The sequence below is a fragment of the Sabethes cyaneus genome, chromosome 3, assembly GCF_943734655.1.
Source record: "Sabethes cyaneus chromosome 3, idSabCyanKW18_F2, whole genome shotgun sequence".
Taxonomy (NCBI): Eukaryota; Metazoa; Arthropoda; class Insecta; order Diptera; family Culicidae; genus Sabethes; species Sabethes cyaneus.
The window spans coordinates 145,903,351-145,921,910 of NC_071355.1; the positions used below are offsets into that span (position 1 = coordinate 145,903,351).

Here is an 18,560-nt window from a genome sequence, read left to right on the forward strand (position 1 = left end):
TTAGAGAATGTACAATGTAAAATTTCTAGCGTTCAATTATTGAATAGTACGATAAACCCGCACAACGGAACGGAATTCAATAACAGCACTTGCTGTCGATGCCTTACTGTCAACACGTGCCAACCACCACATTTTAATTAGTGCAGCCCGCAGAATGCAACTCTTTGTTAGAATGCAGGTCAAATTCATTATTATGTTGTGGTGATAAATATGGCCTCTAATTTGAAATGTAACGGCGGCGGCTACGAGCTGTGTCAACACTACGGTAGTGTCATCGCTGGTATTCCGAATCGTGCATTGATGGTATTATTATTGCGATGAATATTATTTAAATTGTCAAGTATGATTTAGATAAGCTTGTCAAAGGGTTAAGATGTAATGAATAGGGCAAAATTACGCAATTTAAATTAGACTACCCGATGGACCCAATTGAATTATTTGTTTGCTTGGAGTGTGTAAGAGTTGAGAGCATTACAAATAATGCCAACGAATGTGAAACATTCAACAAATAGCAATGCATATGTTTCCATGTCTACACAATATTAATTGAACCGAAATTTGAAATTGATTTCGTCGTAAATCAATTGTGAATATAAAAAAGCAAAGCACTATTGAAACTTAACGTTTTGATTTGACATAGTTCTAAACCTACTGTTCCCAGTTGAGGTACGGCACAGGTCTAACAAACCAGTCGTCGCATGTTCGTATCTCAACTAGAAACAATCATAGGATCGCAGCACTAGAAAGTTATCTTTAATTACCTTGCTGATTGCCTTTGATTACCATTAATTTTGAGTAAACATGCTTTTGTGATTACTAAAAATCAATTACTAATTGTCATTAATTATTGCATTTATTACCCTTCATAAATGATACTCGGATTAGTACGAACTTATGCTCCTTACTAGAATCCCCTTGCGCAAACGCGATTTGTTATTGCTGTTGGTGGTTTTTCCACCTTGCTGTTGTAGAGTTTTTTCAAACTTTGGGAAAACAAACCAATAACACAACCACAAATCAGCAATCTCTATCAGCAGAGCGCACGCTTCCTTTCGCTGCTATAAGCTTTCGTATGATTATAGAGCGCTTAAGCTACACATCACGTATCATCGTGACTTGAATATGTATTGAAATATATTGATAGATAAATATATGGCATGCAGTTAGATATGCAATTCTCGCAAATGAATTTTACATACAAAATAGTCAACAGAGAGCGCTTACGTACAAATATCGAAAGATACGCACTCCGTTGTTTAATGTAGACTGAGGCGCTGGGGTTTCAATCAGGTTACTGACATCTGTACATTGTTGTATCTTTAATTTTTAACACCGATTATGGACTCCTTTCTTTTGGGCCCACAACATCCTGCCCCGGATGACAGAATATCCATGAGGTACTTGCATGAGCTGTAGTTTAGGTGGCACATCATGTATTAGTTTCAGCTTTGAACAAAGTGTGTAGGGAGCGAGCTGCGATTCTTACCACGAAAACATGGTGTCCTGTTAGAGGCCTGGTTTTGGTTACAGACAAGGCTCTTATATATTAGATACGTTGGTTGGTTAACGACAATGCGTACCACGGGTGCTTCGTGTATCCACAAGAATAAGATGGACCCCTTAATGGTCTTTCTCACACGTTGGTCCTGGATCTCCGAATTACTGACATCGCCGCTTTCAACAACATACGAAGTGCTTATTTCCGACATAACCTCAAGTATCGATACACCTGGAGATCAGCCGCAACCGCACCGAATTGTAAATCTGCCAAGTTAGACTGATGAAACTACTAGGTTTTAATGATTTCAGTGCGCCAAATTGTTACCCATATTTAGTGCCGTCACTCCCCATGGTAGAATTTGAAATGTAACTCAATCGAAGTAGTTGCTGATTACGCGTAAAGTCATGAGGAAGCGCTACTCGAGCTTCGGAAATTTTTAGGATAACGCTAAGGTATACATGCCCGCCCAGTAAGCTCCGAGCTACGATGCAGAGCTAACAAACCAGTTGTCGTATGTTCGAATCTCGACTGGGCTGTGCCACTATAGAGTCAATACGATCTTTGCACTAGCCCCGTAATTCTTCTGTACTCTAATAACCGACTGCGAAGTCTGTCAATAAAGAAGGTTGACCAAACTCGTGACTTTAGTCATGACCTTGAAATGCGGTCAGGCATATATTAATATTTTTTTTTGAAACGATGATTCTACAGTTGATGAAGGGACGGTAAGGGAAAGTAATGAAGGATTTTTTTCCCGGAATGAAGGGGAAGGGTGGAAAGGAAGGCCACCCTTCCCCTTCATTCCCGGAAAAAAATCCTTCTTCATTACTTTCCCTTACCGTCCCTTCATCAACTGTAGCATCATCGTTTCAAAAAAAATATTAAAAAGGAAGGATCAAGTGCTTAAAGACGGTTATATGCTTTTATCTATCAAGAGTACAAGGGAAGTTGCCATTGGGTTTGCAGAGAAGAACCGACGATGAATGATTGATACGACAAGGAATACTAGACGACATTAAACTGAGAAAACACAGAAGATGTTGCAGCAAAGAACCCTTCGAAGCGTGGAGCTGTCAAACAGAAACGAAGACAATAAAGTCTTGAACTTCACATCTTTATTGACTTCAAAGCAACATATGATACAATCAATCGAGATCAGCTATGACCAAATACGGGTTTTTCGGACAATCTGACGCGACTGATCAGAGCTATATTGGATCGAGTGATGTGTTTCTTGCGCATCTCGCGGACACTTTCAAATCCCTCCGAAACGCGGTGAAGGTTGAGACAAGGCGACGCAAGTGGGCAAAATCGACCGAAAAAACGGAACTTTTTCTTGCCGCTGTTTTTAGTGGTAAAAAGTGACTTCGTATGTAAAAAATCACGAGAAAACGATTGTTGATGGTCTCAACGTGCGGAAATGACGGAAAGTAGCCCATTTTTCCCCATTCACCCCTATTTTCTAATACGCTCAAGTCGCTTTTTACGCGAAGGATACATTTCGCGTAAATCAAAAGGCGTAAAAAACCGCGTAAATTCCGAAAATCGCGTAAAAAACCGCGTAAATTCCGAAAGTCGCGTAAAAAACCGCGTAAACTCTGGAATTCGCGTGAAACAACCGCGTAAATTCCGAAATTCGCGTAAAAAAAACCGCGTAAATTCCAAAATTCGTGTAAAAAACTGTGGATTTCAACACTACGTGAAAAAGTAGACGTTTTAAGCACATCCGCGTAACTTCCGAAAATCGCGTAAAAAACCGCGTAAATTCCGAAATTCGCGTAAAAAAACCCGCGTAAATTCCGAAATTCGTGTAAAAAAACCGCGTAAATTCCGAAATTCGCATAAAAATAGTCGCGTAAAAAGCGACTTCAGTGTAGTTTTGAAAGAATCATGTACAAACTCTCTCTAATTTGAGATTGTATGGTAAAAAAGAAGAAGAATGTTAGGAAAAAGGTATATGAACAATTTTATTTTAATACAACATAATCTAGAAGTCTGTTTTGCCCCATTTTACTCAAGGTTTTTGTACCACAGGTAAAATTCCAATTCGATACTTTTACCAGAGATTTTCAAGAAGGCACGCTTGTTGGGCAGGTTGAAAAAATCAGGAGATTAAACGACGATCAAGCTTTTCACAAGAATGTCGTGTAAGGAAATGTTTTACCTTGTTTTACCCTACAACTTGTACTGAAATCCGAAATTACGAAGAACAACACTTGTAAAGAGATCCAGCGGTAGGTTACGGTGAGCCGGATACGTCGTAATGTCCAATATCTTCGCGTTGTCAGTGAAGCTAGCAGTACGAACAAAGCATCGAGCGTAGTTGCTTGAGTCACTGTCATTTTTTCACGCTTCTAACACGAAACGAAAATGGAAATTCGAACAATAAAATTTCCGAAAATCGACCAAAAAAATTTTCCATCGTTTTTGTCTTTTTTTCGTAGATTTTTGCATAGAAAATAATAACGTATATATTATAAGCAAGAATAGATTCGGTTTTCACGTTTAAACTTTAAATATTTTTAAACCCAAGTTTTGTTTTGCTTGATTAAAAAATTCACTTTGTTTTTTTCCGACCCCCCCCCCCCCCCTTTAGGTGCCGGACACCGGAAGCACAAAAACTTTATAAAATATTTGTAATGGCCTAATTTCTGTAACCCCGGCAAAATCTGCAGTTTTTAATATTTTTACGATATTTACTTATCGTAGTAAAGTAAAAATAGTTCCAGTTTCAAGTGATGACGAAAAAGTCTCTGAGGGAAATTTTTTGAAATATTTTTTTCTTGTTTGTCAATTTCTAAGCTCTGAATGGTAAAATTTTCATCATAACAATTTTTGTGGTTCCTTAGTTTGAGTTATGTATGGCTGAAGTAGAAAAAAAAGGAATAACACGAAAGAAAACGTGACGTGAGAAAAAAAGAAACCCGCCAGAATGGGAGGGACAACGGAACATGAAAAGAGAAAAAAAGTTGCAAAGACGAATATGAGAGAGAAAAAAGAGGAAACGAAGCGTAAAACGAGTAGATTGGACCGGAAAAATGAATAAAGAGAAAAATCATAAAGAGAACGAAGAAAATCAGGACGAATTGGACAGGAAAGGAGAAAAAATTGGACAAAAAAGGTTAGAAAGGGAGGAAAAGAAAAGGAGCATGGAGAAAACGGAGACACAGAAAAAGAGGAAAAACAGAACAGAAAATGAAAAATTGAAGGAACGGAATACAAAAATGATAAAACGGAAAAGAAAAACAGAACGTGACAGAAAGGGAGGAAAAGCAGGACATAATAAGAGGAAGAACGGAACAGACGATAACGGAAAACGGAACAGAAAAGTAGTTTAAAAACGAAGAAAGACGAAAACGAAGACCGAGAAAAAAATATGTCGATATTTGAACAGAAAATGACAAAAAACGAGGAAAAACATGTGAAACGGGTGAAAATGGTGAAACACGGAACAGGAAAAAGAAAAAACAGGAACAGAGAAAAAGGAAACGGGACAGAAAAAAGGAAAAACGAGAGAAGAAAAGGGCAAAATGAAGCAAGAAAGGGAATACGCAACAAAAAACAACAGAGGTCAAAAGGCAAAAGAACAATAATGAGGAAAAAATTAAATCGATAGAGGAAACGAGTAAAATGGGAAAAAGAGGTCATATGAATAAATGAAAGGAGAAAGATAGGGAATAAAGCCGAAAAAGAATACAAGAAAAACAAAAAACAAACTAAAGAAAAAGGTACAACAGAAGAGAAGATGAAAAAATGAGAGATAAAAAATAAAGATGGAAAAAAGGAAACCAATAACAGAATAAACGTAACGGGGTATCAATAAGAAGAAAAACGGAACAAACGAAGATGGAAAACGAGAAGGAAAGGAGATAAAACGATTTAGAAAAAGATGAAAATTAGAAACGATGAAGGGAAAAGAGAAGATGGAAAACGGGATCGAAAACAACGAAAAGCGTATCACAACCGGAACGAAAATATAAAAAATGAGATAGGAAACGGAACAATGAAACAGAGCAGGGAAGAAAAATAATAGAAAACAAGAGAAAAAGAGGACAAACGGGAGGAAAGTGAGTGCGAAAATTAAAAAGACGGTACAGAAAATGAGAAAAAGTGAAACAAAGAATGAAAAATCGGAAAAAAATTAAGCAGAATATACATGAAACGTGTGAGAGAATAAGACGAAAAATGTCGAAATATTAATTTCAAGTAAAATTGTGTCTAATTTCGGGTCCATGTCCGGTTCGAAGTAAAAATTCATGTTCAAATTAATCAAAATTTAATGTCCAATCTTAAATCAATTTCAAGTTTAGTTACATGTTCGCCTAATGTATGAATTGCATGTAAGCCTAATTTAATTCTAATTTTAGGTTAAATTTTAAATCAAATTTCAACTTTAATTTTAAATCCAATTCCAAGTCTAATTCAATTTTAATTTTAAATAAAATTTTAAGTCATATTTAATAAAAATCTTCAATTCTTTATAACGGTAGCATTTGACAATCGACGAAAGGGACGGTAGAAAATAATGAAACCAAGATATTGATAGAGTTGCAAACAGAAGGTAAGGGACCAACGTTTAAGAAGTTGTGTATGCTCCTTTTTGTCCAAGCTGGGGGATCCAAAATCCAGTTCCAATAAACTAAAGCTTCAAGCCCAAATGGCTGGCAAAGGGTGAACATGTGCATTCCATAACCTCTGTTCATTAACTCCTATTCCTACCTCCACGAGGTGCCGGCTGGGGTACGCAACTTCGGTTGTCGTATGCTAACAGGAAAGGGGGCACAGTGGCTCCCGCCCACATTAAGATGGCTGCCCCATCAGCGGGATAAGGACCTTAGGTTAACAGCCTACTGTACCAGACAATACAAAAAGTTACCGAAAATGAAAAAAGAAATCTCTCTGGATTATTGGCAACGACCTTTAGCATGAAAACACGGACAAGAATCGGAACATGGAATATACTGACCCTTGCCCAGCAGGGCAAGCTGGCTCAACTTGCAAGGGAAGCTAGCCGCCTGAAACTTGAAATCCTGGGGCTGAGCGAGGTCCGCTGGCCAGGTACTGGCAAACACAGGACATCATCCGGGCAAGTCTTGCTCTACTCTGGCATACGAGATGAAAATGCTACTCGAGAAAGAGGAGTTGGATTCCTACTGAGCCCAGGGGCACATGCGGCCCTGATAAAGTGGGAACCAATAAATGAGCGAATGATCGTTGCCAGATTCAGAACACGGGTTAGGAACCTTACGGCAATCCAGTGCTATGCGCCAACAGATGCTGCCGACCTGCAGGAGAAAGAGATTTTTTACAGCCAGCTGAACAGCGTGGTTGAGAAAATCCCGAAGGGGGGCATTCCAAATTCACATGGGCGACTTCAACGCGAAGATTGGCTCAAACAACGCGGACCTTGAACGCGTCATGGGACGCCATGGCCTAAGAGAGATGAGCGAAAACGGGGAGCTGTTTACAGAATTCTGTGGTAATAACGACATGGTCATTGCTGGATCGCTCTTCCCCCATAGACCAGTACATAAAGTCACGTGGATTTTCCGCGACGGCCGAACAGAAAACCAAATCGACCACATCTGCATCAGCCGGAAATGGAGAAGGAGCCTTCTTGATGTACGCAACGAACGCAGCGCTGACATTGCATCCGACCATCATCTTGTTATCGCTGAGATACGTCTGCGCGTCGCACGTGTCCAACGACGGAAGGAGAAAGTTGGGAGCCGCTACGACGTCCGCGGATTGGAGAATCCTGAGGTAAAAAGGGCCTTTGTTGAACAACTTGAATCTCGAGCCTCGGAGTTGCCACCTGGTGGAACCGTCGAAGAGCAATGGACCGGCATCAAGAACGCCTTCATCACGACCAGTGATGCAACCCTCGGCAAAGCGCGCAGTGGGCGAAGGGAGTGGATTTCGGATGAAACTTGGAGGAAGATCGACGAGCGGAGAGAGACGAAAGCCGGCATTGAGCGAGCGCGGACCAGATTGGCTAAGACAACTGCCCGTCAACGATACGCCGAACTGGAGAGGGCTGTTAAACGTGCTTGTAGGCGGGACAAGAGAGCCTGGACTAACTCCCTACCCGAACAAGGAGAAACCGCCGCCGCCAATGGTGATATCCGTTTGTTGTACGATATTTCTCGCCACCTTAGTGGTGCCAGGATGAATACAAAGATGCCGCTAAAGGACAGAGCTGGTCAGCTATTGACTGACCGTACAGAACAGCTTAAGCGATGGACTGAACATTTTGAACAACTCTTCCGAGTTTCAAATGTCAGAGACCAACAAAACCACCAGCGTACGACGCCTACAGTTCGTCGAATAAATCGCGTGAACTCGGAGGCGCCATCGCTGGATGAAATTGTAGCAGCCATCAAGAGTATGAAGTCCAATAGAGCGCCAGGGATAGATCGTATTTCAGCCGAAATGCTCAAAGCTGACCCATCTTTGTCAGCCCAGATGATGCATCAGCTTTTAAGTAATATTTGGGAAACCGCAACTTTTCCGGTGGACTGGATGCAGGGCATATTGGTCAAAGTCCCTAAGAAAGGAGACCTAACGGAATGCGGTAACTGGCGTGGCATCACGTTGCTCTATATTACTCTCAAAGTACTCTGTAAGGTTATCCTCAACCGGATCCAGGAGATGCTCGACGCTACTCTCCGGCGGCAGCAAGCAGGATTCCGTGCTGGCCGATCATGTGTAGACCATATCACAACGCTCCGCATTATATTGGAGCAGATCAACGAATTCCAGGACTCTCTTCTGCTGGTGTTCGTTGACTTCGAAAAGGCGTTCGACCGACTCAACCACGAAAACATCTGGAGCGCACTAGGCGTTCAGGAGTTTCAGATAAGCTGGTCCATCTCATCGAGGCTCAGTACGAGGCGTTCTCGCGCAAGGTTTTGCACGACGGCGTCTTGTCCGACCCCATAAGGGTTACTGCTGGCGTGAGACAGGGCTGCATTTTATCACCGCTTCTGTTTCTCATCGTTATGGATGAGATATTAGTTGGAGCAATTGACAGTAGACCAAATCGAGGATTGCCTTGGAATCCTCTAACGATGCAGCTAAATAACCTCGACCTAGCCGACGACATTGTCTTGCTCGCACAACGCCGAAACGATATGCAGAGCAAGTTAGATGACCTCTCCGAGAGCTCCCAGGCAGCAGGTCTTACAGTCAATGTAGCGAAAACTAAGTCTATGGTAGTGAACACTGACAATGCCACCAACTTCACAGTAGCGGGACAACAAGTTGAGCAGGTAGCCGCCTTTCAATATCTTGGTAGCCAAACAACGCCCGATGGTGGTACCAAGACTGATATAGCCACACGGATCAGGAAGGCCAGGGGTCCCTTTGCAGGTCTGCGAAACATTTGGCGCTCAAACCAGATCACTCTACGTACGAAAACCCGAATATTTAATTCAAACGTTAAATCCGTACTGCTGTATGCCTGCGAAACGTGGTGCGTCTCAGCGGAGACAACACAAAAACTGCAGGTATTCATTACCCGGTGCCTGCGATACATCATTCGTGCCTGGTGGCCTGATAATTGGATATCCAATGAGAAACTCCATCGTCGGTGTCATCAACGGCCGATAGCCACAGAAATTCGTGAACGTAGGTGGAAGTGGATCGGACACACCTTGAAGAAAGGAGCGAACGAGGTTTGCAGAGCAGCACTCGACTGGAATCCACAAGGACAGCGTAGAAGAGGCAGATCCAGAGGCTCATGACGACGGAGCTTAGCCAACGACATCCGGGCTGTAGACGAGAACCTGTCCTGGCGACGGGTAAAAGCCATGGCGGGTAACCGTCAGCAGTGGAGATCTCTGATTTCATCCCTTTGTTCTGCCGGACCGGCGGACATGGACACATAAGTAAGTAAGTTCAAGCCCAAATTAGTCAAACCGATCTCAAGTCCAATTTCAACTTTGGTTTTAAAATCCAATTGTACATTAAAGTCCGGAGTTTTTAACCTAATCGGCCGATATTTTTGATTATAAATTCGCCGTCCTACGAAGCTATGATTACTCTGTTTTTCCAGGCCAAAACTTCTTCTGAAAGATCTTCACTCAGACATAAAAGCACGCTAGTGCCATCAGCCGACAGCAGTCTAGCTAAATCTAAATTTGCTTAGTAGCAGAATATCGCGCTTAAAGTTTATTTTTTCGGAACGCTGCTGAAGCTCCCATTATAGTGCAATCTACTTATCGTTTCAAATTTCTCCGCTCTGTGGAATTCCAATTCCAAAACATTAATCAATCTACATAATGCCAATGTTATCGTTAGAAATGAACGGAACGAGCCATCATCGTTTTAACGGCGACGTTTATTATTTGTTTACGATGATGGCAAACAACTACGAGTAAACATACAGTGTCATATAGTTGCTGTAAATTGCTGTGTATGATGTTTTCGAGCTTGTTTCCGCTGTTCGTGTTTTGATGATCGATCTGGTACCAGCAGTAGTGTGATGATTTTATAAACAGTTGTTTATTGTGATCTTGTGCCAAGTGATTATAGTGGATAGCCGCACAACTTTATTTTGAGAAAAAATGAAACCCCTTTTTGTTTTTAACTGTAAAACGAGTGCATATGTTTAAATTCCAAAATTTCTATACCATTATATACCCATACCTATACCTGAATTTCCAATTCAGGTCTGTCGTAAATCATCGAACAGTTGTTTATCTATCGAACCGTCCGTGTTCAACGGATTTAGCTCTGATTTGAATAAATCAATTTTTAGATTGCATGAATCGTGCCCCCCGTAGAAAGGTCGTAAAGACATAAATCGAACTCGGTTTTCTGCAAAAAATTTATGCAGCTGTTTTTAAGTTCGCTCTAACTGTCATGCATCACGCTTAATAGCCACTGCGCGAACCCATCATTCCGAGAGCTATGGCCAAACACGAGCACAAATTACCCCGCTTAGATCTGACCGGAGGTCCATCTGAATCCGCATCTTCGTCGATGTCCATCTCATTTATCGTGTTAAATGGCACTGAGCGGAATAGGAAAACGGGAAAATTTGAAACAACCAACAAAAAAAATATCTGTTCCGACTAGAACGGAACAAACAAGCGGCTGTTACATTTTATGTGCATCAAACGAATAAAGGATATAAATGTTTAAACCGCATTCTGCTGTTATGTTATTGTGTGCAAGTGTGTATAGATACATTCCGGCGAGTTGTGTCCCACTGCCAATAGCACTAGCAGCGTGAGGGAGGATTTGGCAGCGTATACAAACTAGCGCTGGATTTATGGTTTAGTTATTTTTGCTGTTGCTGAGTTAAAGCTTTGGAAGGCCAGTGCTATCAGCCCTGGTATTTTGTTTTCTTTCCAAACTTATTCATTGTAGGTATTTCGTTCACCCAAAAATGAAAATATAAAAAACAAAATTCAAATTACTAGCATTTGCAGCTGGTAGCACTGCCCGAACGCGAAAGCCATGTGTGCAGTGACGTAGAATAACAATTCTCCGAGAACCACTCAACCATGCCGTCGCACTGCTGGATCATCCAGTGCACCGCACCTTCTCCGCAATATCCAATACTCTAAAAACATCGCACACAGCTCGTATGTGTTCATTCAGTAACTTATTTATTTCAGTAGTTGCGTGTTTTGGTTGTTAAATTTTAATTGGATTTTTTACTGCGTCAATTCTTGGCCTCTCTGGGGGGGTTTAGTTAAGCCCGGTGGTACCACCAAACGACGTTTGTATGCTGTGTTTTTGTCTTTTTCCGGGTTTCCACTGATTGTGACGACTGCTCTTGGTGGACATAAATTTGACCGCTTGTTTTATATTTTTTTTCTTGTTTTTTTTTTCATTTTCTTTTGCCAAACGACACTAATTTAGCGCTTCCGCGTAATTTAATTTCGATCCATGTTGCATCGAACGAATGCCTCCAGTTAAAGGTCATTTTGCTATAAGCCAAATTACGCTCGCTGCGTTTAATGTTGGGATTGGGATTATGCTTTATTGTTGCGAATATTTTCGTATGCATTGAATTTTTTCTGACAATGTCAAAACCGTATCAATTTTAAGTGAAGAAGAACAAATTCTTTTTCAAAATTTATTAGTTGATGATCTCTTGGTAAGACACAATAACTAAAAACGCTTCTAGAAGGGCTTGTCTTCAAAGTATTATTTTCTAAACACAAAGAGCTAGAACAAAACTTCACAATTTACTTTTCATATTAACAGCGTTTATTTTGATTAAACATGAAAACACCATCTGGGCCACAGCGTAACGGGGATGTATGAAAGCAAATATAGAAAAAAATATTTGCCCTTTATCACGAGGACAAGCGTCAAGACAAAGGTCCCGTTCACCTCTAGATACCAAGCTAGCAAGTACAGCTGGATCCGACAGGGAATCATCCGCAGCTTGGAAAGGTATTCCTTAATTTAAAAGGTTAACCTCCGCAGTTCTTCTCCCTTCTTTCGCTCCTTAGACAACAACCGTAGAATAAACAATATTCGAAAGGGTCTCCTCCGGGCACTGAAAATATTTTTCCCTATCGGCATGCCGAAGTATAGCAACAAAAGTTACTGCAACGAATCCTTTGCCCGAACTGGAAAACATATCTCCTGCTACGGGTTCCCACTTAAAGTAGAAAAAAAGTTTTACTTTTGTTACGCTAAGGTATGAAAATCAGTAAAAACAACGATTGATCCCAGGCCTGAAAGACCGAAAATCATGTTACTTTCAATTCAATTCGACGAATTCGGCAATGTATTTGTGTGCATTGTGCGAATATACGCTTATAATAGGATGCCTGTTGTTCGAAGAAGGTTGATCAGATTTGTATAATCTTAGCTCCATTTGAAAGTTATTATAAAAATGTTCATTTAAAAGTAATTATTAGAAATGTACCTACTCCTAGAAAATATCGTACAAAAAAAGTATAGGGGAACTGTGGGTAAAATGAACAGGGGGGGGTAAAATGAACAGGGGGAGTAAAATGAACAGGTAGCCAAATTGCCAGTAAACCGATTAAAATCTGTACCAGATCAATAGGTATCTTCTCCTAGAAGTATTTCAAGCTGTTTGAGACAATATGTGGTGATCGTAAGATTTCTAATGTGAAAAAAATTGAAAAAGTAAAAAATATTTGTTGAAATCTGACGCTGATGGTAATTTCCACTAATAGTATATAAGCTTTTTTGGCGAAACAAATTAAATTTCAACTATTGGTATCATTTAGTGTTGTTTGCTTATCACTGTCCTGCGGATCCGTCGAAAATTCCGAATATTTTTATCAACTGTTTGTTTATAATAAACACTAGAAAACAATTGGTGTTTTGGGGCAAAATGAACACTTCACTATGGGGGCAAAATGAACAATGTGTATAATGATGTTTTATTTTCCATATATCAGCAGCCAGGACCTAATTACAATTCAATCAATAAAAATGATCGAGTCTCTCGAAAAATAACGGAAAATGACCGATGAAGCGAGTTGAAAGTTAAGCATTATATGAACGTGGCGAAGATACATTATGTTAGCTTTGTGGAGTCCTATTTTAATTTTAGCAGTCTTGTTGAATATCTTCAGCTTATGTAGAACAATGATAAGGTAAAATAATGTTTAATTTATCCAAACTGCATGTTAACTTTAGTTTTCTATGACATGTTCATTTTGCCCCCACTGCATGTTCATTTTACCCACACGAAAAAAATCAGGCTCGAATGTGACACTTTCGAAAATAAGGAATTTTTCATGACAAATCGTCCTTTTTCAAACATCTTTCTATTTTGCTACGTGGAATATGAATCCAGCTTTCAATTCATGTAGTGCGTTCAGCATTTGGTTGGTTCCTGGGGAAGTAAATGGCGACATTGCTAAGGGTGTTCATTTTCCCCCCAGTTCCCCTACGTCCTACGTCGTTTTAATGAAAATATCATAACTGTTATTATGCCGAAAATTATGCTTTTTACATTATATATTATTTTATATTATATAAATATTCTTATATATTATTATATATTACTATATATTATATATTATTATATATTATATATTATATATTATTAGGCCATTGCAAATCATATTTAAAGTTTTTGTCACCCCCCCCCCCTTGAAAATTGGCTTGAAAAATCGGGGGGCAAAAAAATAATTTGTAGGATATGAGTCAATTTTCTTTTTATAAAATCAATTGTCTGTGGGCTCTACGGTCTAAAAAACTCGAAAACTGAGTCTCCGAGTTGAATTAACGCTTATAGCATGAAACTGAAATGGAAACTCGAAAAATGGAATTTCCGAAAATCGTCCAAAAAAAATTTCCTTCGATTTTGTCTTTTTTCGTATATTTTTGCATAGAAAATAATAACGTATATATTATAAGCAAGAATAGATTCGGTTTTCACGTTTAAACCTTAAATAAAAATTCTTAAAATCCATGTTTTTTTTGCCCCCCCCCCTTCAGTGGCCGAACACCGGAAGGACAAAATATTTGTAACGGCCTTATATATTATAGATTATTTTATATTAAATATTTTTTATGGTTAGTGAAACCTGCATAAAGAGGAGGATTTTTATCTTAAATATCTCAAAAAGGTCTAACAACCTTTCGGTTTCAACAAGACGCTTCATGTGCAATAATGAACATTTTATGACCGAATAATTCAGAATATGTGGTATAAAGAAAGGGCAATAGTGACTGCCCACGAAGATCTACAAACTCGAGCTTCTCAAAGAGTTTTATTTGCACTAACATTTTGGCAGAATTATGTTCCGAAATCTGTGTGCTTCAAAAAGAAATTCAGGTTAAACTTATACCAAATTTGTCTTCAAAGAAAACAATTTCTTTTAATTCGAACATAGTTTGAAAAGCAGTTTTTTTTTGGTGCCAGAAATATATAGTTTTTATATTATAATCTTTTAACTTCGCTTTTAGCGCTAACGTAAGAACTGACGACACTATCGTTCTTACAAACATAAAAAAATATATTCACCTTTTGCCCCAATGAAGCGCGTTTGATAATTTCCTATGGAACCTTGTGACAGCCGATGTAGGAGGACCTAAGACAGGACGGCTCTAAGCGCATCAGCAATTTTCCTTTCACTTCTTCAAACTTATAGGGTAGGCGCACCATTAGTGGTGGTAGTACCAGTAGTGGTGGAAACTTGAATTATTCCCATATTTTTGCAGATTTTGGTACAAGTTTGATAAGTATCGAACTACCAATAACAGTATTATTTGATAAGTATCAAACTTGTACCAAAATCTGCAAAAATAATGGAATAATTCAAGTTTCCACCACTACTGGTACTACCACCACTAATGGTGCGTTTACCCTAGTAGGGAAACCTGCTTTTAACTATTTTCAAAAATTCCGGCATTGCAGCTTCCAGCATAATCAACGCCCCGGCCTCCTACAGTATCTTCATGAATTATTTCTCCATACCCAAACCGAAACACCTTTGTATCCTTTTCATTATTGTTCTCTTTTTATTGTTACAAACCTCTCTGTTTTATTGTTACAAAGCTTGAAGCGATTTGGTATTGTAGGGATGGCATATAAATGGTTTGAAAGCTATGCATGTGACAGAACTCAGATAACTCGCTTTGATAATTTGAATTCTGATTCCATTGCCAACACACTTGGTGTACCGCAAGGAAGTGTATTGGGGCCCCTTTTGTTCATAATTTATATCAATGACATGAAACGAGTTTTACGGTTCTGCGACATAAATTTGTTTGCTGATGACACGGTTCTATTCCGGACAAACTTCAGTATGACATTTTCCATCAAACTTCTGTCTTGCTTCCCGGTGTTAATTTCTTTTTAAAAATTGCTTTTCGTTTGGGAGGTATGATTACTTTCCTCGGCAGTGAGGGTAAGACCGGCAACTCTTAGTTTTACTAGAATAGCATCAATTAATTGTGTTTTTATACACTGAACTTGCTAGTATTCATTACTTAGATATTTTAAGACGTCATGACCGATTTCAATCGTCAAATATCGAAATAAAAATAATAAAAAATAATGTGAGTGCCGCCGACTGGATGTACGCGAAATGGACCCGACTGAATGGACTCGCGAGTACGTTTTAACCTCTAATTCTTCAATGATCTGCAACTCGTTTACTGTCTTTTACAGAGAAAACAGATGTTATTTAATGTTACGGCTGTTATGGCTACCACTTGTATATCGTATATACAACTACTAGCTGACCCGACAAACTACGTATTGCCAAAAATTAAACTGTGCTGTACATAAATCCTTGGGGCTACCATCCGCAGTGGACGGCGCTTCCGACGGCAGGTCACTGACAACACTCGCGGCCTGTGGCCGTCTCGTTCTGAATCATCTAGTGTAACTATAGGTAGTTTCTGGTGGTCTAGTTATTGACTAATGTTTTATGGAAGAGGCTGAAATTTCTCGAATTCGATTAGTTTTTAAGTTACGAAAAAATTTCTGTTTCATTTGTATGAGAGTTCGCCCCCACTACCACAGGGGTGAGGGGTCTCAAACCATCATAAAATAAATTCATGCCTCTAAAATCCCCCACGTGCCAAATTTGGTTCCATTTGCTTGATTAGTTCTCGAATTATGAGGAAATTTGTATTTCATGTGTATGGGAGCCCCCCTCTTATAGGTGGGAGAGGTCATAATTCCCCTCCTAAAAAGGGGAGGAGTTAGATTTGCTCGATTAGTTCTCTAGCTAAGCAGAAATTTGTGTTTCATTTGTATGGGAGTCCCCCCTTCTTAGTGGGTTAGGGGTCTCTTATCATCATAAGACTTATGATCATAAGACATAAGACTTTCCCCGACTCCAAAAATTCCTACATGCAAATTTTCACGCCGATCGGTCCAGTACTGGTTGGTAAACGGCTGGATAATGCGAAATATAGACCCCATAGTGGTCGTTAGCCTCTTATCCAGCAACTCCGATCCCGACCTCCTCGTGGTACCAGCCGGAATACGAGCAACCTTAGCGGAGATCGGGTAACCAACCCCCAGTAGAAACTAAGGTCGTATACTAACCGGGAAGAAGGTATAGTGAGTCTCGGCACTATAAGATGGCAGCCCCATCGCGAAACTCGGTAGTGTTGCCCCAGTACGGCTACACACCTAAATTAAATTACAACACTTACAAAATTCAAGCAAATTCGGAGCGGAATATTCGGCATCGACCTAGGTGACGGAACAAGGACGACGAATGGAGACTCGGTACTTGGAACTGCAGATCGCTAAAATTTCGCAGGTTGCGAGCGGGTGTTAATTGAACAGCTTGAACCCCGCAAACTCGGTATCGTAGCTCTGCAGGAAATCTGTCGCAAAGGAGAGAAGGTATGGAAGATCCGTGGCGGAAAGGCCCAGTTTTACCAGAGCAGTGGCGCTACCAACGAACTGGGAATGGGCTTTGTAGTGTTGGGCGGAATGGAGGATCGCGTGATAGATTGGAAGGCGATCAACGATAGAATGTGTGTATTGAGATAAAGGGCCGTTTCTTGAATTATAGCATCATTAATGTGCACTGCCCGCACGAAGTTAGACCCAACGATGAGAAAGAAGCGTTCTATGCGAGGCTGGAGGCAGCGCACGACAGCTGCTCGTCACGGGACATCAAGATCGTCATCGGGGATATGAACGCCCAGGTCGGTAGGGAAGAAATGTATAGATCGGTAGTAGGAGCCCATAGCTTGCACGCCGACACGAACGATAACGTCCAACGATGTATAAACTTCGCAGCTTCCCGAGGCCTGGTGATCCGAAGCCCCTTTTTCCCGCACAAGGATATCCACAAAGCCACCTGGAGATCACCTGACCAACGTATAATGAACCAAATTGACCACGTTCTCATAGAGGACCGGTTTTTCTCTAATATCACGAACGTACGCTCCCGACGGGGTGCGGATATTGATTCTGACCATTACCTAGTAGTAGTACTGTCCACCGTATATCGGAGACGCGCGCCTTCTTCCGAGGAGTTAGGTGCTTCAAACCTCGAAGGCGGTTTGGGGCAGAACACGCTCGGCCATCGGAGAGACCGCTACCGTGGCATTAGGTATTGAGCCTCGGAGTACACAAAATGATTGGTTTGATGGGGAATGCCAACAAGCGGCGGAAAAACTGCTTGGAAAATTTATCTAATTATTGACACTAGAGAGAACCTGGCCAAATACCGACGAGCTAGGAACCAGTTGATCACGATCCTGAGGAGGAAAAAGCGCGAAAAGGAGGACAGAGATCGTGAAGAATTACAGCAACTATTCCGAGCTAATGACACGCGCAAGTTTTATGAGAAGGTGAACCAAACTCGAAAGGGCTACACACCGAAACCTGACATGTGTAGGGACGAGGGAGAGAATCTAATTACAAACGAGCGCGAGGTGGTCGACAGGTGGAAGCAGTTCTTCGATGAACACCTCAATGGAGAAGTCGCAGAAGGAGGCGGAACGGAAATTAACCTAGGAGCGCCCATGGAAGATAGTGATGTCCTAGCACCTGATCTCCAAGAAGTCAAACGAGAAATCAGGCTGCTGAAGACCAATAAAGCCGCTGGGAAGGACCGCCTACCGGCAGAGCTTTATAAACATGGCGGAGAAACGCTAGCAAAGGCTCTACACTGGGTTATTTCTAGGATTTGGGAGGAGGAAAAGCTACCGGAGGAATGGATGGAAGGAGTGGTTTGTCCCATCTACAAAAAAGGTGATCGGCTAGACTGCTGCAACTATCGTGGTATAACGCTGGTAAACGCCGCCTACAAGGTACTCTCCCAGATCCTGTTACGCCGGCTGTCACCGATAGCACAAGGTTTCGTAGGGATTTACCTGGTTTCATGGGGGTTCGCGCAACTATACGGACCAAATTTTTACTATCCGACAGATCTTGCAGAAATGTCGGGAGTATAACGTGCCCACGTATCACATCTTTATTGATTTCAAAGCAGCATACGATACACTCGATCGAGACAAGCTATGGCAGATAATGCAAAAAAGCAAAGCCATGGGTTTATACCGTCGTTAGACATTACCCTTCTTTATCGACAGACTTCGCAGTTAGAGTACAGGAAAATTACGGGGCCAG

The 18,560-nt window shown here is 40.7% G+C and overlaps 1 protein-coding gene across 4 annotated transcripts in view; it reads right to left on the reverse strand.

Annotated features, from left to right (window-relative positions):
* Positions 1-18,560, reverse strand: part of LOC128744518 (semaphorin-1A) — a 422,529-nt gene that overhangs the window by 362,175 nt on the left and 41,794 nt on the right. The window lies entirely within an intron of this gene.